General features: G+C 37.1%; 1 protein-coding gene across 12 annotated transcripts in view; it reads left to right on the top strand.

Moving 5' to 3' along the window:
• Positions 1 to 21,092, top strand: part of SLCO4C1 (solute carrier organic anion transporter family member 4C1) — a 129,665-nt gene extending 108,573 nt beyond the window's left edge. For 7 of the 12 annotated variants that reach the window (XR_006204120.1, XR_006204125.1, XR_006204119.1 and 4 more), the window contains 3 exons: positions 1,451 to 1,762; positions 1,952 to 2,132; positions 2,244 to 2,917. The gene's annotated coding sequence lies outside the window, so the exon portion shown is untranslated. Of the gene's footprint in view, positions 1 to 1,450; positions 1,763 to 1,951; positions 2,133 to 2,243; positions 2,918 to 3,521; positions 5,505 to 10,832; positions 10,945 to 20,983 lie in introns of those variants that run through there. The other 5 variants (XR_006204123.1, XR_006204122.1, XR_006204124.1 and 2 more) reach the window with 5 other exon arrangements.
• The last annotated feature ends 2,998 nt before the right edge of the window (positions 21,093 to 24,090 follow it).

The raw sequence follows: 24,090 nt of genomic DNA, 5'->3' as shown, positions 1-24,090 counted from the left end.
ATGGTCAACAGGTATCTAATTTTATTCATTGAACAAAGAGAGCTAAAGGGGTTAAGTTCTTTTGGCAAGAACTTAAATGTATTTAAAAGGGAAGAAAACTACACTAGTTGTTTGTTTCATGAGTGGAAGAAAAGGATACAGGGAATTGAAGAAGCTAGGGGGGAAAGTGCCTATTAAATAAACACGTATCATTTGTGAAGCAGTTCTAGCATGAGGTGTGGACCTTTGGTTTCTCTTGGGCAGTGATCTTATGTTTTATGTATCTAGAGTGAGATTCTATAGCTGGGTAATGAGTGGGTAGAGTGAGAGAATACGTTTTAATTTCAATTCATATCAAATGACCATGATCACAGATTTAGCACCTTAGATTTACTTCCCTGTACTTGAGTCATCTATTGCTATGAATCCTGAGAAAGCAGTATTCTGACAGCATGCTGACAGCATCTATCCATGCTGACAGCAGAGAGTCTGATTCCGGGCTGGAACTCACAAACCACGATATCATGACCTGAACTGAAACCAAGAGTTGGACATTTAACTGACTGAGCCATTCAGGTACACTTGAAAACAAAATTTTAAAGTGTCAAGAGAACATGGAAGTAGAAAATATTAATTAGGAAAACTGAAATCAATCCCAATACAATTATAGTAATAAGAGTGATCTAAATATTTGTGCTTAATGGTGAAGAGTCTCAGATTTGATTATGTAAAACCAGTGTGATTCAAAAACATGGCATTTGCAGGCTAGAGATTTTGAAAACACAGTAGGTAACAATGACAGATATAGTTAACTGAATTCAACTAAAATAAATTTAAAGGAAGGCATGGGTAACAAATAAAATGCAGTAACAATAATCATTGTTAAATGATATAGTTTTAATTATGTTCAGGGACTACATATGTCTTCAAAACTATAAATGACTGTGATTCTCATGTCCTTCATAACAAGGGAAAATGTATTATCAAAAATATCAGTGAAATCTAGTTAGGAAAAGGAAAAGGTACATTTTTTATATTGGATATAAATGAGAAAATATTTCTGCTTTTTTATCATCATCATGGGATACAATTTATACTTCTTCTAGTCTGTGTGTTTGGATAGTCCATGAGATAATTTCCAAACTTAGATTTTTTTTCCCCTATGTCCTTGAATTATTGTGTTGAATGGCTCTTAATGAAATACAATATATTTTGAGTAAAATTTGAAAAAAAGTTTTTTTGGGCTACTCAATGTGGAATTTGAAAAACATGAGGCAGCCTATTAAGCTTTGGGGAGAAGGTGGAGGGGAGGAGAATGTTCTTTCAATCCAGAGTTGAGAATGATAGCTTGATAGGTGTCTGTACCTTTCCTGGAATAGGTAGATCGCTCTTAATCTTCAATCACACCAGTCTTTATATGTTATTTTAGTGGTTATCTTAAGTAAATGTCAAATTTCTCCAATTTGCTTAGGTTGTCTTCCTGCCTAATATTGGCTTTATTCTTCATCCTGTACTTACAGCCTAACTCAGGCTCTGCTGAGGGACAGGCAACATGAGAAGACAAGACACTAGGGTTAGAGCCAGATGTTGACGTAGTTGGAGAATTTCCTGAGCCATCACAGAGTTGTCAGAGTGATCTTATTTTCAGATCTGGCTATCTCAGGGCTTCAAGAGTGTTGGTCACCAAAACAACACCCTCAGTGGAACACCAGCAGCCTCATGCTCATTGTTGTCCAAGGCAACTCTGGATGTCTATACACCTGTTATTCTGAGATTTATTCAAGTGAGTGTCCATATTTTCCCCATTTTGGTGGAGTTAAAAATGAAAAGGAATATGTGATAGTAAAACTAATTGAAGAAAACCCATGAAAGTAATAGAAAAATGAATGTGATCCAAGTGTTCTATATTCATTAACCAATTATAATTTTCAAATCAATTGCACTGTCAGATTAAACACACAATTTTTTTCAGAGCCTGTACTTTGAGGTCAACTGATTATCACATGCTTTCAAATTAATACACATCACCAACAATAAAAATCCTGAAGTCTGAGTAAATTGGCAATTATGCTGATGAATAAAGAAATTAGAATACAAAAGGCTAGTCTTGCTTTGCAATACAATACTCAGTCTTCTCTTGGTAAAGGTTTCAGGTGAGTAATCTATACCCGTACTACTCTACACATTTATGGGGCATTTTGGAGGGGACAGGCTATGGATTTATAGTAAGGTAATTTCTCTGGCGTATATTTTTACCTTATCAGATAACCAAATGCTGCTGCTGTGTAGTAGAGGCCTTGCTCTTCATTAGACTGTGCATGTGAATCTACCGGAAGAGGAGAGAGCAGAAGACATAAAAGAATTGTCTCTCTCCAGTTACCATGTCAACATCTGCCATATTCTTCCTCAGCAGCTCCAACCCTCTCCATGATGGCTATTGGTTGTGAAAAGCATGGGTATGTGTCTGTCACTATAGCTGATGCCCACCTTGTCAATGCCAATGTCTGTGCCAAAACCTAGATTCTGATACTTGGAAAATTGGGATCCAGAGTTGGGGGGGCTATAGTCCTTAGGGCTACAGAGTATTGAGCAGAACTGGAGAGCATGTTCATTTTCTGATTCTAGCTTACATTTTCTTAGAACCAAGTCTAGTATGTCATGAACGAAGATCATTTATATATGCCTGCAGGCCCATCTGCCAGTTGGCCCAGATTCTAGTCTGACAATAGGCTAATACTTCATGCATCCATTTCTCTCATAAAGATCAGTTTAGGCCACAAAACTTAACCTGCTTGCACACCTCCTCCAGGAAACATCCATCATGCCTGAGTAACTCTGATTCCCAGCAAAGGACACAGGTGGGACACAGAGTGGGGAGGGGCAGAGTAGGAAACAGCAAAGGACACAGAGTGGGGAGGGGCAGAGTAGGAAACACAGAATCTGAAGCAGGCTCCAGGCTTTGAGCTGTCAACACAGAGCCCAACATGGGGCCTAAACCCATGCACCATGAGATCATGACCTGAGCCAAAGTCAAATGCTTAACCGACTGAACCACCCAGACACACCAGAATTTGTTCCTTTCATCAACTATTGCACCTAAATGAAGATGTCAATTAAAATTGAACCCAGGAATTTTGACTTGCCAGAATGTCTCCTCTTCAGAAGTTATTTTCAATTTCTTTAAGTCAAAAATTCCTGAAATGATATTTGGATTTATAAGGATTTATAAATCCTTATAAGGATTCCCCAAAATACATTTTCTTCAGAGAATTTATATTTGAGAGGAGTAGAATTTTGATTCCTATTAAAATGATTTATCTTTATTGTTTCATTCTATTTCAAGAGCAAGTCAATTTTGTAAATTCATTTCCAAATGTCTCTAGAGATCTGCTGACTACTCTCAAGCAATTACAAATAATCAAAGGGTAGACCATTATCTGAGATGGAGTGATGGTTCTATTAACTTCTAAAGTGAGCATCCGTGTATATAAGAACAGTGAATTTTTCCTAAATTCTAATCTTAACTACCTACCTCTTAACAGGAAATAAATACAGGAGACCTTCTCTATTGAAGTGGAAATAGAGACACACATTTCGGTTGTTTATAAAAATCCACTATCTCAAGTCAATGGAAGACTATAGTAAGGAAACATGTGACACTTTCAAGATTCATAGACATTTCGGGATTTAAAGGAAATGGAAAATGGCACTTCAAAGCTAATAAACAGTTTAGGGGTTTGGTTTTCCATAGTTTCACTAGCTGGAGCAAGTTGAAGGATAGCAAGAACTATTTATTGCCTGGAAATTATTCATCAGAATTCTTACATGACGAATAATGAAATTTTAGAAATAAATAACATAGGTATGGGAGCAGCTAATAGATATTTTTGGAGCACTCACTTGTAGAGGAACTCTACCAGATAAGTTTGAGGTCTTTTAGTCTCTCCAGCCTGTGGTTGCTCATTCCAGTCATGGGGCCAGCTTCGTGGGAACTGACACTTGCTCTCAAGTTTCCTTGGAATGTCACAGAGATGATCATGGGTCATAGGCTGCAAAGCATTCTTGAACTAAGGCAGTATAAAACACAATCTTACAGAGCCTGTATATTCTTTAAATGCCCTGCCCTGCCTTTTGCTCCCCTTTTCCTCCTCTGGGTCATTTCTAGACCACTATACATTCCCCTCCTCATCAGCTAACTTAGCAGGAGCTACTTATTTGGTTACCTATGTGCATCATCTTTCTCTTGAAAATTTCCCAGCTTTGTCATATGTTAGAAAAGCAACTCGTGCTTCACAGAATTCATACTTTTGTTATATGTTCCCAACAGTAAAGTTGGCAAATTTTGATGAATTAATGAATCCACAGGCAAATGTAATTAGATGTTAACATGCAGCCATACTAAGGCATGACATTTAAGTTCAAATAAAGACTTTTTTTTTTAATAACTCAAAATAGGGTTGGGAATTTAAGACAAGAAATCTGGCCTTGGTATTTGTCTTGATGCACACCTGAGTGGAGTCTCAAGTCAGCCAAACAGGGACACTTTGCTTTGAGGGGTTTCTGCTTTAAATTTGATTTCCAACGGCATGAATTGGATGTCCAATCTGTTACACTTTTGAAAAGCATTCATTCTGTAGTTGTCCAAGTTAGAGAAAACAGTAGAGGTTCCTGAGCAAATGTGACTTCACCATCTTTCTATGGAGCACTGTATGATGCTTCATACTAAGACCTTTTCAGATTTTAACTTAGTTTCTACTTACTTTCTACTTAATTTGGAAAATGTGTTTTTCTGCTCAGCAATCACATCCCAATGTTATATAAAAGTTCTGTCCTCTATCAGGTCCTATAGCTGCCAGTCAGAGCAACAGAGCCTTTTTAGCCTCCCATAAGTCACGCAGGTGAGCTATCGTGTCCTTATAACCCAAGTTACAAGCAGAGGGAGAGGCTCCTAGTGATCATCAGTTTTCTCTTCTATGGCCACAAGATGGCAATGTGATGATTTAAATTCAAAAGTTATTGAGCTTTATTTTATTGACTTTAGAGGACTTTAAAGACCATGGAATCCACTTGAAGCAAATACTTAAGATGAACTGGAAACTGTATCCCACAATATATTTAGTGTTTTTTCCACGGTTCAGTAGTTTGTTCTATGGTCAGAATGATGCAGGCCTGGGCAATGTATGATTCCATAACCACACATTTTGCTTTCTTTTCTCCTCTAACATACTTGAGTGTAATGGTTGATGCAAGCTCATGGATTCGGCCTTTACACAGTAACGAGGCAGTTTCAAATGACATTGACTGGCACTGGAGGACAATAGCAGACACTTTGATTTTATTTTTCTTTCTCTGAAATGAAGACAGAGTAAATTCCATCAAGGAGTTAGCTTTTGTAGGGCAATAAATCTTGTTCTTTTATAACTAAGTCATTTAACAATTCATCAAAAGCACATTGTTTTTCTCAGTGAGAGAATATATGGTGAACTTTACTTTATGAAAAATTTATTTTTTAGGTGTTTGAATCTATATTGTAGAATGTAGGATTCATTGTAGAAAAATATTTAATGTATTTAGGATCATAAAATTTGAAATATGCAGGTATGTGTTTATTTTTAATTTTTAAAAAGTTTATTTATTTATGTTGAGAGAGAGAGAGCAAGCAGGGGAGGGGCAGAGAGAGAGGGGGAGAGAGAGAATACCAAGCAGGCTCCACACTGCCAGAGTGTGTATATGTGTGATATGTATATATATGCATGCATGTATGTGTGTGTGTGTGTGTGTGTGTGTATACACACGTATTTAGTAACTACCTAATAGAAAGTTTGTAAAGATTAAGGAAGTAATCCATGTAGAACACTTGGTATAGTCCTTGACACAGAGACATCATGCAACAATTGTTACTGTAACACTATTATTTTTTGTTGTAATACTCATGGTTGTTGTTACATTGAGAGTTATCCATGGGAACCAGTTATCTTGGTCCTGTCACAAAGCCACAGATAAAATTTTGTGTCCAACTATCTGTTTTGGAAATGCAGACAATAGCTAATTCATGTTGACTAAAACTTTAAGAAGTGTTTTATATGCATAATGTCTCTTCCCTCCCTCATTCTCCCTTAAAATGCCCAAATTGCCTTTTCACAAATCAGAATGGAGCTCAACTCTTTCCCCTACTGTCAGTAGTTACTGAGTACAATCTATTTTTACCACTTTAACCAATGCTCAGTTATGGTTATCTTTGACGGAACTCAAGAGTAGAGAAGCAGGAGTGAATTCCTTTACTGTTACTCATAATTACCTTAGTGGGCTGGATGTTTCCTCTCCCTGCAACTCTAGCCTTCAGGGCCAGATGTCCTTGTCCCCATAGTGAGAACACATTTGCCTGTATCCCATTGGACTGTAATCTACATCAGCCAACTGGACGCTTTGAACTTCTTGCGTCCAGAGACTAATAGGTGAGAAGTGGAGATACCATTTCGCAGGAGTAATTGATCCTGATCATCAGGAGGAAGTAGGACTTCAATTACACAATTGGGGCAGGGCAAGATAAACTATTTAGGTATCCCTTAGGTCTTCCTTCTTAGGGAGTGAATTGTATCCCTTCCCCCCAGGTTTGTGTGTTGAACCCTTAATGCCTAATATGACTACACTTGGAGATAGAGTTCTCAAAGAGGTAATTAAGATTAAGTGAGGTCCTAAGAGGAGCCCTGATACAATAAGACTGGTATCCTTGGAAGAGGAAGAGCTATGCTACCAGAGAATATGCTCTCTCTGCATGTGTAAAGGAGAAAGGCCATGTGAAGGTTTGGTGAGGAGGCAGCCATCTGCACACCAGGAAGAAGAAAGGCCTACTCGAAGAATGGACTCTAATGGACCTTGGTCTTAGACTTCCAGCCTTCAGAACTATTATTCAAACTTGGTCTGTGGTATTCTATTATGGAAGGCTGAACAGACTAATACATTCCTGTTGCCCATTTTTTACTGTAAATGAACAGTTATAGCAATTCTAGCTTGAAAACAGCACAGTGACTTGGGGTCCAGTCCTCTCTGGAATGAGGGTTTGGGTCATGTCACCAGATATGCCCTGGAGACCAGCAGAGTTGGCAGCTGCAAGGGGAGTCTAGTATAGGTAATGAAGGAAGGTGATATTGGTATTGATGGTGGGTTGGGCAGCTATTTCTACTAACCTTCGTATTTTTATTTTACATTTCTTACAAAATTGAGGCTTACTAGATTCCAGAGGATGCTGTTTCCTGGGCATACATGAGGATGGAGCTTGGTGGTACAAAGGGGGTCCACATAGACAGGAATATGTGCCACTCAGATCTTTCTTGAAGGAAAGACTTACTATCCAGGTGCTGAAGCAAATAGTCTTCACCTGTTGAGTGATTGTCTCAATGACATAGCCGTCTCACCTAAAGTCATGCCCTTCCAGGGTCAGTTCACATCTAATGAGTGAAGGAGGCAGAAGTATAAGACTCACTTATTTTGTTCCAAATCGGGACAACGCTGAAGGATCACTTTAGCTCCAGATGATTCTTGGGTCTGGTGAGCCTGTAAAACCTGTATGGCTTTGGTCTCTTCCTCTGCTCAATTCTAATTCTTTATCTTCCCTTCCACAATTGTTGATCCTGGCGGTGCTCCTTCCAAAACATCTTGTATGCTGAACTCTGTCTTAGAGTTTGCTTTCTGGAGAACTTAATCTATAACACTAACAATTGGGGTAATTGTATTAAAATTGGGAATGTTTAAAGCTTCTGATTTCCATTTGGGACCCAGTCATTAATTTGACGGCAAAATGCAAAGTTACACTCAACATTCTTATAGTGAACAGCTGCCTTTTGACTTAAGTGTGTGTGAGTTGGCTTGTAACCAAGAGTGTCCTAAGTGAAATCAATAGATGAGGGGTTTATGCATGAAAATATGCAGCTGTTTTATTGAAGTTTTCACTGACAGGAACTTATCACTGTGACACCTCGTTTCCTTAGACAGTTATAAATGTTGAAGGCAGATGGAAAAAGGCTAGTATAATAGAGATGAGAAACATTGTATTTTCCTTCTGTGGGTGATAGATAACCAGGTATAATCTTACAATCTTTGTTCTAAAATTGTGTCAAACTGACAGTCATTGTAATTGATATTAAAGGGGACCAAAACAAATGGGACAAGCTGTGTGTGATCTGTTTGAGATTAGACAACTATTCTGGTAGACAGTCTATAATTCTGTAATTATGTTCTGCAAGATCTGTGAAATAGCAACAACCAAAAGCATGGTGTTTAGCTTGCACATCACGATAAGAACAACACAATAAGTGTGTCCTACTCTGTTGATTAACTGCTTTTTGGAACAGTTCCTATCATGTGATTTTTTGTGGGGGAGGGGTTTATCAAATCTATGTATTCCATTGGGCATCCCCTTGGATGAGCTGTGTTCCTCCACTGAAACAGGTACTTAGAGAGGGAAAAAAGAAAAAAAAGGAAGTAAGTTTGAGATATACAAATAGAAGAATAACCCTTTTAAAAAGTTGAACTGTACTTTATATTGCAAATTATTAAATAATAAATTTAAACATTCAACGGAGTTTTTACTTCTAGTTTTAGTATAGTAACTTAGATCTGGATTAATGGGATTTTGTGATCCAAAAGACATTTTAAAGTTATTCTTTTAGTCCTTTGCCAACCTTAGTTTTTCTTTTTTTTAATGCCACTTTAATTTGATTTTTTATTTTAGGGAGAGAGCACATGTGCGCACTGGCTCCTGAGCAGAGGGGGAGGGGCAGAGAGGGAAAGAGAGAGAATCCTAAACAGGCTTGTACTCAGCACTGAGCCCAGCCTAGGGCTGATCCCATGACACTGGGATCATGACCTGAGCCAGATTCAAGGCAGACACTTAACCAGCTGAGCCACCCGGGTGCCCCACCCTTAGTTTATTTCAATGGCCCACATTTTAAAGTCCCTACCCTTTCTTGCTCACTAATGTATGTACTTTTTGTTTGTTTTTATTTCCTAAGTTTAAAACAATGTCTAAATGTAATTTTGGACATTTGCTGTTTTACATAGTAGAATTGTATCCTGGAACAAGGTTTTGAGGGTTGACATTAATGATTTGATAAGTCTAAAGAGGATGGTAGAAACTAGAGATAGCACATTATTTGTGGTACATTCAAGAGTTTGGACTTGACCTACAAGACTGTGAGTAGCTTAGAAGCTGCAGGGGTAAAGTATGCGTTTTTAGAGAAATCACCCTGACAACTTTACAGAGAATGAATTATAGGAGATCTAAAATCAAAACAGAGAAAGCAGTCAATACTGTTTTTAGAGTCCAGGTGAGATGTTGGAGGGAAGATTTAAGACAGAGACTCACTACAATTAGTCTAAGTGCTGCCCCCCCCCCCCCCCCCCCCGCCAGGTAATAACCAAAAGGGGCAATACAAAAGCAGATAAGCCTTTCCATTGTTAATTTTAAATGTAAACCCTGTAGGCAGGTTTCTTCCTTCTTTCCTCCCTCCCTAGCTCCTTTTCTACCTTCCTTTCTGGAATTAAATAATTACTATGTGCCCTTGTCATGCATTATTCCCACAACTTAGTGTATGGTGGGGAATGAAGCAGGTGTAATGGTGACCCTCATGTCTGTTAGTCAAGGTTCCAGCAGGAAACTGTGACACACTCCAAATGGCATGATTTAAGAATGGTTTAATAAAAACAATATTTTAAAAAGTGGTAGAAAGTTGTAGCATGGAGTGAGTAACAGCTGTTACCACTCTTGACTTGGAGAAACAGGGAAAGGGAGGGCTTCTGCAACCTGGAAGAAGACTGCTTTGTGGAAGGGAGCCACCTTGAGTGAAACCGTGACCTTCATTTGGGTTGAAGGGTGCTGCCAATCCATGCTGATTTCTCAGAGAGGGAGCTGGAGAATAAATATCCCAACTATGCTTCTAGCATTCTGCCCTATCCTTCCCTCCAGCACCCCGCTGGGCACTCAGTTGGCCCAACCAAACAAAAGGGCAAAAAGCATGGAGGGGAGGGGTATGATGTTTTCTATTCAGGTCCTCATCCTAGACCAAACAGACACAGTGCAGAAGTTTGGAGAGTTAACTGGCAGGAGCATATAAGAAGTATAGAGAATGCCAGGAAACTCACAAGCATTTCTCTGTATGTGTGTGCATGTGTTTAGCCTTTCTAGACCATATCTAATGTTTGTTTCTACTGGGTTTTACCCATAAGAAACAGTGTGAGAGAAAGATTACTATAGTATGGTTTTCCCTGTGTCCCTTCTGCCTTGGAAGCAGCCCTGAACCACACCCCTTCTTATAAGACATTCTTCTCGTTGAAGTAGGCAGGTATGTTATAAACAGAATATACAAAGCTAAATATTTGTTAAGTGTGTATTATTTGATGTAGTATACAAATTGCATTTATGTATTTACCTGGTTCTGTGGAGTCTGGCACTCCAGGCAAACTTGAGCATGTGTAAAGCATTTAAGTAGAAAACAATTGTATGCATAGACTTTGCTTCCTCTTGTTGTGGTCTTTGTTTGCCCATGTGTGAATTATTTGGCATTTCACCTTGTACAATGTTTTGGACCTGCAATTATAAAAAGCTTCAGTGTCAGGTCAGTAAAATCCACTGCCTTCTATTTTTTTCCCTATATAAATAGAAGTTGACAGTAGGAAATTTTGTCACTGGCAATTTCAAATTCATTATTCTGAATACAACTGACATTCAAGTTGTTGGCTGGTCAGTTAGAAAATAAGCAAATTTAGGTAAGGGGAATTTGTGATTGTGTATTTACATTTAATATTGTGAAAAAAGAAACTTCTTGACATTGCTGGTGTTTTCATTATCCTGGAAGGATAGATCTAGATCGTAAAGACCTGAATACTTCAAGATTCTTTCCAGATGCCTTACAGGCGGACATTAATAAAATACTTCCAAAGAAAACAAAGGAGGCTGACTCTTTTCAGGTATGTATTTATTTACTGCAATGGTATATTTGAGAATGAACATTTTTTACTCCTTTAGAATATACTGGTGTTTTGGGAAGTATAAGTCTTTTATTTTTAGTATACTTTATTTACAAGAGAGAATCATTGACAAACAAATGTTAGTCAAGAACTACCATGAAGTTTAAAAATAAGAAAGAAACGAATCAGGTGGCACGATGCAAAAGATCTGCTTTGTCCTTTACTCTTTCTGTCAAAGATAGTAATTTACCATATATTTTATGATATTTATCATAAAAATTTATCACTTCATGGCTTCAATTCATGAACCTGAGATTAAGATCAGAGCTGATATCAAGAGGCAGATGCTTAACTGACTGAACCACCTAGGCACTCCAAAGATAGTAATTTAAAAGCAATATGGTAACCTGTTTGGGCAAAGAGAATCCAAAAGTAGGTTGTATTGCATACTTCAGCGAGCATCAATTGAGCATGGGTGAATCACAAGACTGCAGGTCAACTGTGATAGCCTATCTCTAGAAAAAGTGAAAGGCCAAAGTTCTCATAGAGCCTTCAAAGAACTTTACCTCTCCCACACAAAAAGCCCATATTTTTTTACCTGCCATTTGGAAGGACATTGGAGGTCATCCAGTATGAGTCAGGAAGAGAGAAGTGCAAATATAAATTTTACCTGGTTTCTCTAAGTTTCTCAATGGCTCTAGAAAAGCCAGAAAATAGCTGGGAAAGAAAGAAGTCAAGTGGGAGTGAAAGATCAGAGTGTACTTCTCCCACCAGAGATCTGAACAATAGTTTAGGATTGTGCAAGAGGAGGAAAGCTTTGGCTTGAAAGAGAGATTAAAGTTTTAACTTAGAACAGATGAAGTTGCTTAGTACCTGAACATGAATCTTAGTTGCTGAGCCTGGATTTTGATACCTTAGAATGACTCATGGGAGTCATGGGATACAGAAGTCATGGGATATGGAAATGGAAACAGATAAAACGGTGTGTGGTTGAAGGCAGCCTTTGTAGAAAAATAAACTACTTCCTAGTTTTTATAAACGTCTTATAATGGTAGCATAGGATTTTCTCCAAGTTGAATTTAAAGTCACAATAGCCTAATTCATCAGTACTATGCTTTCTGAACAATTCTATTTCTCTAGCAATGTAATAAAAAGGTTTAAATTATTTGGTTTGAACAAAATAGATCTAGTGTCCATTTTTCAACCAAAGTTAACTGAATCACAGTCTTGGTCTCCACAGAGGCTGCCTTTGAATTTTAGTGCTTAACTCCTTAACTTCCAGGAAAATTTTCATTCAGACTCACTCAGTATTGATACAGGGTATGCTTTATTCCAACTTCAAACATCAGCATCTTTGGGCAAATATCCCAAATTGAGAATCTAAGAAGTTGGGAAGAAAAACAAAACAAAAGTCTGATTCCAAAAAATGAACAACCGGAGAACACAGCAGTGCAAAGGGGAAAACGTGCACATCTGGCAAGAAAGGGTTAATTTAGTGGTGAAGGATGGGTATACTGATAGACCCTAAACAGAGTTTGAAATTTCAGAAAGTTTAAAAGATAGAGTTGGACAAAAGGAGGAGTTATTTTATTCTTTTTGAGAGAAAAGGGATTGATAGGAACTAACCTGGAAAAACAAAGGGTAAATTTCATAAATTCTGTATACGTAACTTGAGAGGGTTAAAAGAAACGAAATTCTATCCTGTTCTGTGAGTTTTGTGTATGGATCTGTGTCATCCTAGATAAATTGCTGCACAATCCAAATCAACGTCCTTTCCATACTTGTGCCATTTTAAGTGTAAGTTTCTTTGCGACTCGGTAGGATGCTTGTTTTTATCTCATGATTCAAATTGAGCATTTTCTACAAAATGTGGAGGAATTCACAGTGAAGAGTTAATTGTAAACTCCCAAATAGATCTGATGAAAAACTTAGTTTAGCTAATGGAATATATTACACCAAGCTGTCAATAGAGGCATGGCTTGAATCCTACTCATCTGAGTGAGGAATGCTTCAAGACACCATGAACATGCCTTTCCATGTTGTCTTCTTCACATACGAAGTTTGAGTGCTCATGCTACTCTTTATCTTAGCCTTTTTTTAAAAAAAGATTCTTTCTTTTGCTCTTTCTTTCTTTCTTTCTCTCAAGACATAGAAAGTGAGTGGAGGAGGGGCAGAGAGAGAGGGAGACAGAGAATCCCATGCAGGTTCTGTGCTGTCATTGCAGAGCCCAACGTGGGGCTCGAACTCAAAAAAAGTGAGATCATGACTTGAGCCAAAGTCAAGAATCGGATGCTTAACCAACTGAGCCACCCAGGTACCATGACAGTTAAATCTTTCTTAGTGTGTTTTCTAATTGGCCTATCAGTAGTGGGCAGTCCTGTTGCTGGTCTGTTATCCACAGCCAATGCTGTGTTGATGGCATCATTAGTTGCATGTTCAAGGAGATGACAACATAATTTTGATATTTTTTAAAAATTTCTTCAGGGGTTTTGCCTTTTTTTTTTTTAAAGTTTTGTTTCTGGAGGGAGACACTATTTGTTTCAGTGGATGGCTTAGGTAAAGCTATAAAATTTATGCTATGAGGCAAAATACAGAAAGCACTCTGAACTATTTGAGGTGTAAAATTCATAAAGTATTGCTATTTGTTCATTTAGTGTCTAGAGAGATAGCAGAGATGGGATCCCCAGACTATATTTTTCTCAGGTTATGCTTGAAAACGTTAATCTTTAATAACCCAGAGTAAAGGACAGGTAATCAGCAATTTCCTTGAACAGTAACTTATATTTGATATATATTCCTGTCTCTTCACAAGCTTTATGCAGTCCCGTAATTTTATATCTCATTATGCTCACTGGCATCTAATATAAAATGTCAATGTATAAATCAACTATGAAATTAGCCTAAATTGTGTAATAAATTGCATTACAGTTTAGAGTTTCTGAAAATCTTCATTAACCTTTTTGTAATTTACTATAAGAATAAAATGGAAACGTCTCTTCTCATTTTCATGTATCCATGTGTATACATATACAGATACATACATAGCACATTTCGTTAATCTTTTGAGGACTTTATTGCTTGGTTTTTAATAAGAAAACCATTTAGAAGATGATCTAGAGTTTTGCTTCTGCCTAGGGTATAGAAAGTTGGAAACAGGGGCACCTGGGTGGCGCAGTCAGTCAGTCTGACTCTTGGTTTTGGCTTAGGTCATGATCTCAGGGTTTCTGAGTTCAAGCTCCACATCAGGCTCTGCCCTGATGGTGTGGAGCCTGCTTGGGATTCTGTCTCTCCTTCTCTCTGGCCCACCCCCGCTTGTGCCTTCATCCTCTCTCTCTTGCTCTCTCTCTGTCTCAAATAAATTAATTGATTAAAAAAAAAAAAGAAAAAAGTTGGAAAGAGTGGGTCGCCCTCAACCAAGTTTAAGAGCAAGCTAAATAAAATAAAAAAAAATAGCTTTTTTTGTCACAGGACAAATTACCTGACATCTAATGTAAAACATGTCCCTCTAGAGCTATAGGACCCAAGAATAATCTTAACTGTGCATAGTACAGGAAGCTGAGATGCTGGACACATTATAGGCATATAGGAATCCACTTAAACTTTGTAGCAAATTGCCAAAGCCTGAACGTGGACAACCTTGAGGAGATAATCCCTCACTCATATTAAAGACAAAAGGCGTATTTGCATCATCTCTCAGGATCTTGTCCAGGAACCTAAGGGTGGTTGGAGGTAGTTTGGGAGACTAAAGAAAGCCTGCCTCCATGGTGGAGTCCTGAAGAAGAGAAGCCAGCACTGTGTGAAAGGCTTTAGGGGCCCTCACTACCTTAACAAATGGAAGCCTAGTTTCAGAGAGAAAAGCAGCTAAAGCTGCAGCCCCAGGGCACAAGTGAACATCCGTTTAAGACACCAAGTTAAAATATGTTATTACTGACAGAGAGAAAGGTAATTGGCCTTTGTCAAAATTAGACAATTTTTGCTGTGAAAAAAATAACCGTTAAAGGCATGAAGTAACAAAAGAGTATGAGCAATATTTGCAAGTCACCTGTTAAAGGATTCATAACCACAAAATATAAAAAAACTCTTAAAACCTCAAAAATAAGAAAATTATACAATTCTTAATAAATGGGCAAAACGCTTGAACACAAATCAGAGAAGATAAATATATAGTAAGTATGCATGTGAAAAGGTATTCAACATTATCATTAGAGAAACTGAAATTAAAACAACAGTGAGATGCTATTATGTACTTATTTGTATGGCATAAATAAAAAAACCTGACAATACTGGCTGCTGGCAATGAAGCAGAAACATAAGAAGTAATTTTCTTTGTTCTTCGTCGCTCTAAAGGTAAGTAAATGAAGCAAAAAATCACAAACTAGCAATACACTTTGGTTTTATAGGATATATGAAGGTAATAACAAAAGTACATATATGGGATATGTGTGTGTGTACATGTGTGTACCTCTATCTTCATCTTACATATGTTCCCTAGCTCTTTCCCCTGACAATGACTGGGAATAGCTTCACCTCCCTAACAATTACTAACATAGTGCCCTTGATTTCTGAACATTGTTCCACTAAAAAGGAACCAAAGTGCCATGAAGAAGTGCCATGGCTGGGTAGGAAATGCACCAGATGAGACTGGAACTTCTTTTTCAACCATAAAGTAAAGGAGTGTTCAAGAATAATGGGAATACGTTGAAAGTACATTGGAGCTATATTTGATGAGTTTCCAAAGGTCAAAACTGGAAAAAAAATTGAGACTTAATAGTAATAACAAGGATCATGACCCATTGAATGGAATGGATATCCTTATGTTCATACTGATAAAAAGCAAACTGGTAACTTGAACGTTTGATTAGGAATGGGATTTTTACAGTTTCAAAATAACTTCCAACAAAATACTTATTACAAAGGGGATAAGGTTGGCTTTTTAGTGGGGAAGACTGGTGAACAATTTTATTTTATTTTTTTTTAAGTGCTTGTTTATTTTTGAGAGAGAGAGAGAGAGAGTGCAGGGGAAAGGCAGAGAGAGAGAGAGAGAGAGAGAGAGAGAGAGAGAATCTGAAATAGGCTCTGCACTGACAACAGAAAACCCAGTGTAAAGCTCCAACTCACAAACTGTGAGATCAGGACCTGAGCTGAAGTTGGATGCTTAACCAACTGAGCCACCCAGTGGCTATATGTGTGTGTGTGTGTGTGTGTGTGTGTGTGTGTGTATATATATATATATATATATATATATATATATATATATCCCTTTTTCAGTTTTCATACCGGATTGAATACAGAACTGTCTTCGTGAGTGAGGAAACACTCAAGCATTTGGGGAAGAATAGTATCATGTCAACCCACTCAAATAATATAAACATTTTTGAAATGTTTAAAAGATTTTATGTTAAGTTTGAGATTGTTTTATAATAGGAAATATACTTTTGATGGTCTCGATTGTGATGTACATTCCACATATTGCTATTCTTGCTGTAATAAAGAGATGGATGCATCATATGAGGCCAGCTGAATTCGTAATTTTGGTTAAAGATTTTGCAGCAATCATTTAATGAGGAAAAAATAGATTTTATATACTAATATTTAAGGTAGTAAGTTCCCAGAAATTATGACTTACTGTATTTATATTATATTTTAGAGTAGTAAATATATTTTATGACTACAGTGGAACTATGGAATATAAGGAATTTGAATTTATTTTTCCCACAGTAAAAATTTTATAAATGATAAATTCAGTTTTAGAGGAAGAAACATCTGTATTTTTAGGCTTCATTGAATATCAATAGCCTGTCCATCTCCAAACGTCATTCACATTTAATAACTGAGGACTTGTGAAGGCAAGTAAGATAGAAAGTTTGTCTAATCCATTTATGGTCATAATAGTACTTTTTCTAAGTTATTAAAAAAATAGTTATTGGGGCACCTGAGTGGCTCAGTCAGTTAAGTGTCCAACTCTCAGTTTTAGCTCAGCTCATGGTTTCATGGTTTGTGAGTTTGAGCCCCACCTCAGACTCTGAGCTGACAGCATGGAGCCTGCTTGGATTCTCTCTCTGCCCTTTCCCTGCTCATGCTGTCTATCACAAAATAAATAGACAAACTTAAAAGAATTGTCATTTAGAGACTGAAATTATTTCATTTCCCTAGATTACATCTTCCACTTCCCTCTGATTTTTTCAAAGCTTTCAGAAACATCTGTGTTATGTAATCAAGTTAGCCTCAGGGGTGTCATACGTGTACACCTTAGCCATTGATAAAGGTTTATTGTATTACTCACTGAATCTATGAAAGAAATGATGTACTTTGGTAATTTATTTGAATCTGAAGGTACAATTTAAAATATGGATGTATCATTTTACTACATGGTGTCGAGTGTTGAACCTCTAGAAAATGAGCATTTTGAACCCTCGTTGCCCAGGCATCATATTTCCTTTTCATAGTTGTTAGAAGAAATAGCTTCCAGGAGTAAGTATCTGTGTGTGCGAATGAAAAAGAGAGAGATGGAAAAATGAATAGAAAGAAATAGGGAGGAAGTAGAATAATTAGTTCCACTTTTGATGTGCATTTGGGGTTGGTAAGGGTCCTTTTTAAACAAACTAAGATTCCTGGATTCATAATGTAGGCATGTAATTTAAAATTGAATTATCAGTATCCCAGACAAATTTATGACTAAGGAATACTTTTAGGTGGTGTTCCAGTGCAAATATTCAGGCTGAGAGTCCTGCTTTGTACTTGTGATTCCTTAGGTACTCAACAAGCATTCCCCACAGATGCCAGCTGAGACACTGTGCTCATTGTGAACTTCAGAAGGTGCTTCACACTGGTAGCATTCAGAGCCATGGAGTATATTCCCCATTGGGCAGTGAAAATGCCCAATAGTTTTTGCATTTTGTGAAAAAACCCTACTGGAAACTAACCCTAGAAAGGCTTGAATACATTTTTATTTTTTGAGTATATCTGATATACACTCTAACATCTTATCCTGAGTATATATGGAGGTCTGAATTGATATTTCAGTATCATACTTACCAAAATAATTCACAGCTTCCTCACGAAGAAGAAAAGCATCTATTTTTCTTACGATGAAAAAAATAAGGTCCCATGATCAAAAATCGATGATCTGTGTTGATTCCATGATTTAGAACATTAAATCTAATATGGAGTATTAGAGGATCTCATCCCTGAATGCTGAGTCTCCAAAAAATGCTTAGAACTTCAGAGTCCACAGAAATATTTAGTGGCAGAACAGAGCTAATTTCTTGAATGTTTGCAATAGCATCCTGACCAATGATTTATAAATTTAGGACATGTTCAGTTTATCAAAGACTTTTCTTGTGTCAAGACAAGTCAGGAGTTATTATTATTTTTTTAACATTTATTTATTTTTGAGAGACAGAAGGAAGACAGAGCAGGAGCAGGGAAGGGGCAGAGAGAGAGAGAGGGAGACACAGAATCCGAAACAGGCTTCAGGCTCCAAGCTGTCAGCACAGAGCCTGACATGGCGCTTGACCTCGTGATCAAGGATCTCACGAGCCATGAGATCATGACTTGAACAAAAGTCAGATGCTTAACTGACTGAGCCATCCAGGTGCCCCCAGGAGTTAAATTTGGAGTGAAGTTGACTGAAGCTGAAGTGTCTCATTTTAGAGGCCAGGCGCCATCTTAGACTTTATATAACTATGACTGATGTAGAGCACTGAATGTCAAGGGGGCTGGGATGCTTTGAATGGCTCAACATATTGCAGTGTAGCCCAGACTTCTTAACTAGTGTATCACCATCACAATTTTGACCATATCTGCATATCCTCCATACTCATGTTTACTCTATAATTTTTTAAGAAAATATTTTGTATTTAAAAAGATTTATTTATTTATTTTTAAATGTTTTTAAATTTATTTTTGAGGCAGAGAGAGACAGAACATGAACAGCAGAGGGGCAGAGAGAGAGGGAGACACAGAATCCAAAGCAGGCTTCAGGCTCTGAGCTGTCAGCACAGAGTCCAACGCGGGGCTTGAACTCACAGAGTGTGAGATCATGACCTGAGCTGAAGTCGGATGCTTAACCGACTGAGCCACCCAGGCACCCCTAAAAAGATTTATTTTAATGGGAGACTATATCACTATGGCACAGTGTCTGTCTCTCCCAAAAAACAGAAAATGCCTATAAACTGATAAGAAGTGATCTCATCTTTCACAGTGCAAAGCACATTTGTGTTTACTATCAAGTGGATCTGGATTACATCTTTGCTTGTTAAATGTATAATTCAAATACTTGGTTGGTGATCCTGGGTGGCCTTTTACTGTTATCATAACCTCAGTTTCATAATTTGTAAAATGGATATAATTTCACTAAACTTTTTCTGTTCTAAAAAAAATAGTAAGTGTAATAAAATTAAAGGACAAAAGTAATATACTGGAACAAAGTAGGTAATCGGTAAATTGAAACTCTTATCATAATCATCATTTTTTAAAAGCTGTTTTCTGCAATTTTCCCCTCCCAACTGCTGAAAGCCTAGTCTTCAAGATCTAAATTTAAAAATTCTCTCACCAAGATTTCTTCTATTTTCCCTGCTGTAAATAAAAATTTATTCTAACATTTTGAAATGAAATGAAAAATATAAACATATAAGGGAAAATGAAAAATGTAAAATATTTTTGTCTTTTATTGTATGTGATTTCCTTTGGTTTTAAAGAGAAAGGATCAATAATAGAAATTCTGGATGAGGTTGTTTTGTCTCCCCCACGCCCATCCCCACCCCACGCCCAAGAGAAGAGATGTTTTTATGAAACTGGTTTGTGTTTTAATTAACAGAAGGAGATTATACATTGTCATTATTTATTTTCAAGTTGTCACAATAATAACACACAAATTACAGAAGATATTTTTTATTTTTAAAGAGAGAGGGTAGAGCCTAAGGAGATTTTAACTAGGGACCTTAATAATGATCATAAAAAAGCTTCCATAAAAAGCAAAATTGTGTTTTTGCATATTTAGTTTTTGCTTGAAACGGAGTGCAGAGAACACTAAAATTTGCTAAAGTAAGTGCTTCTCCCTTTATGACCTGACCTCCCTTTATGACCTGATATACTCTGTGTCTACACAATTGGATACATTCCTATAAGGACAGCAGGAGGCTGTTAAACCTGAAGACATCAGAGTATAGCACAAACTAGAGTAATGGTAAATGGCTAATAAATGTCTTCATGCATGCATATCAAAATTCTTCCTGGTATCATTACTGTATTTTAAATAACTTTATATAACTAGTAATTTTGAGTTAGTTTAAAAATGAATCTTGATGTTTCTTATTTTAAAAATTAGTTGAAGGGCACCTGGGTGGTTCAATTGGTTAAGCATCGACTCTTGGTTTAGGCTCAGGTCATGATCTCACAATTTGTGAGCTTGAGCCCCGCATCAGGCTCTGTGCTGACATCGCAGAACCTGCTTAGTATTATCTGTCTCCTTCTCTCTCTGCTTCTCTCCTGCTGGCTGTCTCTCTCCAAAATAAACATTAAAAAATAATAAAAATTACTTGGAAGAGTAATGCCTCCAGTTTTTTAATGCATCCAAACCTGGACAAATTTAAAAGATAATAATAGCTGAACAGTTTTCTTCCAAGCAAGTTAAACAAAAAAATATTTAGTATATAATTGATTCTTCTCCACAATTGAATTAAAGAGCAGTAATTACACATATAAATAGTTGTACACAATACCCTTTCTTAGCTGGTAAGATTTTCTTCTTTGAATTTCATTTTTCTAAAAGTAAACAAAAATATAAATAATTTTCTTTCTATGATTACTGCTGGCAATGCTGTGAACTTGAAAGTTGTACCTTTCTTTTTAACTTTTGCATTGTTTTTCTATTGCTGCTATAACAAATCAGCAAAACTTTAGTGGCTCAAAATGGCACATATTTATTTCCTTACAGTTCTGTAGGTTAGAAATCCAACATCAGTCTCACTGCATTGGTATACTTTGGAGACTCTAGTGAACCTGGAAAATTCACTTTCTTGTCTTCTCCACCTTCTAGAGTCCAGCTGCATTTTGTGGTTTGTGATTCCCTTCCTCCATCTTCAAAGCCAGCAACGTCTCCTCTCTGTGACTCAACCAGAAAGGTTCTCTGAATTTTAGAATTTATATAGGGAAATACCTGGATAAACTAGAATAAACTCTCAAATTTTTTATCCTTCTTTTGTTTTTGTTTTTTTATTTTAATTATTTAATATTTAATATTTTATTATTATTATTATTTTATTTTTAAAATTTACATCCAAGTCAGTTAGCATATAGTGCAACAATGCTTTCAGGAGTAGATTCCTTAATGCCCCTTACCCATTTAGCCCATCCCCTCTCCCAAAAACCCTCCAGGAAACTTGTTTTGTTCTCCATATTTGAAAGTCTCTTATGTTTGGTCCCCCCTCCCTGTTTTTATATTATTTTTGCTTCTATTCACTTGTGTTCATCTGTTCTGAGTCTTAAAGTCCTCATATGAGTGAAGTCATATGACGTTTATCTTTCTCTGACTGACTAATTTCGCTTAGCATAATACTCTCTAGTTCCATCCACATAGTTGCAAATGACAAGATTTCATTCTTTGTGATTGCCAAGTAATACTCCATTGTGTGTGTATGTGTGTATATATATATATATATATATATATATATATATATATATATATACCGCATCTTCTTTATCCATTCATCCATCTTTGGGCATTTGGGCTCTTTCCCTGCTTTGGCTATTATTGATAGTGCTGCATAAACATTGGGGTGCATGTGCCCCTTTCGAAACAGCATACCTGTATCCCATGGTTAAATGCCTAGTAATGCAATTGCTGGGTCATAGGGTAGTTCTATTTTTAATTTTTTGAGGAAACTTTATGCTGTTTTCCAGAGTGGCTGCACCAATTTGTATTCCCACCAGCAGTGCAAAAGAGATCCTCTCTCTCCACACCCTCACCAACATCTGTTGTGGCCTGAGTTGTTAATGTTCGCCATTCTGACAGGTGAGGTGGTATCTCATTGTGGTTTTGATTTGTATTTCCCTGATGATGAGTGATGTTGAGCGTTTTTTCATGTGTCGGTTGGCCATCTGGATGCGTTCTTTGCAGAAGTGTCTATTAATGTCTTTTGCCCATTTCTTCACTGGATTATTTGTTTTTTGGGGTGTTGAGTTTGAACAGTTCTTTAAAGATTTTGGATACTAACCCTTTATCTGATATGTCGTTTGCAAATGTCTTCTCCCATTCCATCGGTTGCCTTTTAGTTTTGCTGATTTTTTCCTTCACTGTGCAGAAGATTTTTTTTTTATAAGGTCCTAATAGTACATTTTTGCTTTTATTTCCCTTGCCCTCAAAGACATGTTGAGTAAGAAGTTGCTGTGGCAAAGATCAAAGAGGTTTTTGCCTGCTTTCTGCTCGAGGGTTTTTGTTTTGTTTTGTTTTGTTTTTTTTGTAATATAATTTATCGACAAATTGGTTTCCATACAACACCCAGTGCTCATCCCAACAAGTGCCCACCTCAATGCCCATCACCCACTTTCTCCTCGAGGATTTTTATGGCTTCCTGTCTTACATTTAGGTCTTTCATCCATTTTGAGTTTATTATTGTGTAGGAAAGTGGTCCAGGTTCATTCTTCTGCATGTCGCTGTGCAGTTTTCCCAGCACCACTTGCTGAAGAGACTGTCTTTATTCCATTGGATATTCTTTCTTGCTTTGTCAAAGATTAGTTGGCCATATCTTTGAGGGTCCATTTCTGGGTTCTCTGTTCTGTTCCATTGATCTGAGTGTCTGTTCTTGTGCCAGTCCCGTACTGTCTTGATGATTATAGCTTTGTAATTCAGCTTGAAGTCTGGGATTATGATGCTTCTTCCTTTGGTTTTCTTTTTCCAGATTGCTTTACGAATTCAGGGTCTTTTCTGGCTCCATACAAATTTTAGGATTGTTTGTTCTAGCTCTGTGAAGAATGCTGGTGTTCTTTTGGTAGGGATTGCATTGAATATGTAGATTGCTTTGGGTAATATTGACATTTTAACAATATTTGTTCTTCCTATCCAGGAGCATGGAATCTTTTCCCAATTTTTTCTGTCTTCAATTTCTTTCATAAGCTTCTATAGTTTTCAGTGTAGATTTTTCACCATTTTTGGTTAGATTTATTCCTAGGTATTTTATGGTGTTTGGTGCAGTTGTAAATGGGATTGATTCCTTGATTTCTCTTTCTGTTGCTTCATTGTTGGCGAATAGGAATGCAACCAATTTCTGTGCATTGATTTTATATCCTGCCACTTTTCTGAATTCATGGATCAGTTCCAGAAGTTTTTTGGTGGAATTTTTGGGTTTTCCATATAGAGTATCATGTCATCTGTGAAGAGTGACAGTTTGACCTCCCCATGGCCAATTTGGATGCCTTGTATTTCTTTGTATTGTCTGATTGCTGAGGCTAAGACTTCCAATACTATGTTGAATAACAGTGGTGAGAGAGGACATCCCTGTGTTGTTCCTGACCTTAGGGGGAAAGCTCTCAGTTTTTCCCCATTGAGGATGATATGAGTGTTGGGTCTTTCATTTTTGGCTTTTATGATCTCAAGTTATGATACTTTTGTCCCTACTTTCTTGAGGGTTTTTATCAAGAAAGGATGCTGTAATAATGCTTTCTCTGCATCCATTGAGAGGATCGTGGTTCTTGTCCTTTCTTTTATTGATGTGATGGATCACATTGATTGTTTTGCAGATATTGAACCAGCCCTGCATCCCAGGTATAAATCGCCCTTGGTCGTGGTGAATAATTTTTTTAATGTATTGTTGGATCCTGTTGGCTAATATCTTGCTGAAGATTTTTGCATCCATGCTCATCAGGGAAATTGGTCTATAGTTCTCCTTTTTAGTGGGGTCTTTTTCTGGTTTTGGAATCAAGGTAATGCTGGCTTCATAGAAAGAGTTCGGAAGTTTTCCTTCCATATCTATTTTTTGGAACAGCTTCAGGACAATAGGTGTTGTCTCTTCCTTAAATATTTGGTAGAATTTCCCTGGAAAGCTATCGGGCCCTGGACTCTTGTTCGTTGGGAGATTCTTAATTACTAATTCTATTTCTGTACTGGTTATGAGTCTGTTCAAATTTTCTATTTCTTCCTGTTTCAGT

The sequence above is a fragment of the Panthera leo genome, chromosome A1, assembly GCF_018350215.1.
Source record: "Panthera leo isolate Ple1 chromosome A1, P.leo_Ple1_pat1.1, whole genome shotgun sequence".
In the NCBI taxonomy this organism is placed as follows: Eukaryota; Metazoa; Chordata; class Mammalia; order Carnivora; family Felidae; genus Panthera; species Panthera leo.
This window is presented reverse-complemented; position numbering and strand designations above follow the sequence as displayed.